Raw genomic sequence first — 1473 nt, 5'->3', positions numbered from 1 at the left:
CCGCTTGGAGTGCACGCCCACACCGAGGTGCAAGCATTGTCCGCGCAAGCCCATTCGAGCATCAACTCGACACCCGCTCTCACTCCCTACCCGACGGACAAGCCCATCGTTATGGCCAAACCCCTCCACCAAGCACGAAGCAATTGCAAGACAAGCCCACTTGGAGTGCACGCCCACACCGAGGTGCAAGCATTGTCCAAGCAAAACCCATCCAAGAATGTCAATTTGACATCCCGCTCTCACTCCTTGCCCGACGTAGGGGCCCGGCATTCCATCGATTTTAACCAAACCCTTCCACCAAGCAAGAAGCAATCGCAAGACATCTCGTATCTTCATGAACAAACCCGCTTGGAGTGCACGCCGACACCGAGGTGCAAGCATTGTCCGCGCAAGCCCATCCGAGCATCAACTCGACACCCGCTCTCACTCCCCGCCCAACGGTCGGACGTGGCACTCCGATAAAACCCGTCCACCGAGCACAAAGCAATCGCAAGACATCTCATATCTTCACGAACAAGCCCGCTTGGAGTGCACGCCCACACCGAGGTGCAAGCATTGTCCGCGCAAGCCCATCCGAGCGTCAACTCGACACCCGCTCTCACTCCCTGCCCGACGGACAAGCCCATCGTTATGGCCAAACCCCTCCGCCAAGCACGAAACAATCGCCAAGACAAGCACACTTGGAGTGCACGCCCACACCGAGGTGCAAGCATTGTCCAAGCACGCCCATCCCGCTCTCACTCCTTGCCCGACGGTCGGATGTGGCACTCCGGCCGAACCCTTCGTCCACCAAGCACAAAGCAATCGCAAGTTATCTCGTCTCCTCACGAACAAGCCCGCTTGGAGTGCACGCCCACACCGAGGTGCAAGCATTGTCCGCGCAAGCCCATCCGAGCATCAACTCGACACCCACTCTCACTCGCCGCCGGCGGCCGGAGGTGGCACTCCGCCGGCGCCGACCCCCCAAGCATATGTGCCCATGATGGGCGCAATGTGCTTGAAGGGTCGGCGCCGCGGCATAGGGGTACCCCCGCGCCCCGCCCATGCAGGCAGGTCGCCCCCCTATATAGTACATTCTGGCTTTTTTGGGTCTGGCAGGCTTGCATATGAAAAAGCCGAAATGTCACACCATGCCATAAATCTTGATTGTGTTATTATTATGACCGGGACTTGATTGTATTATGTTTTAGACATTCAAATGAGTGTGGAAAACAAGTTTCATAATTTTTGAACCAACCAATAATATTTTATGAATTTTTATTGTTAAAAAATTAAAAATAATTTAAAAATAGTAAAACGTTTCCAAAAATACTAATTTTTGGAGGACATCCTTTGTTTACATTTTTTAGATCCCAGAAAAAATTTCATAACAATCCAAGCACTAGAACATAGGTTTGACATCACATTTGTGTGTTGAGTGGGCATTGCGGCACCCTGCGCGCGCGGCACCCTGCGCGCACGCCCCACGCAGAC

Source organism: Cucumis melo, unplaced genomic scaffold (assembly GCF_025177605.1).
Source record: "Cucumis melo cultivar AY unplaced genomic scaffold, USDA_Cmelo_AY_1.0 utg000604l, whole genome shotgun sequence".
NCBI classification, from domain to species: Eukaryota; Viridiplantae; Streptophyta; class Magnoliopsida; order Cucurbitales; family Cucurbitaceae; genus Cucumis; species Cucumis melo.
This window is presented reverse-complemented; position numbering follows the sequence as displayed.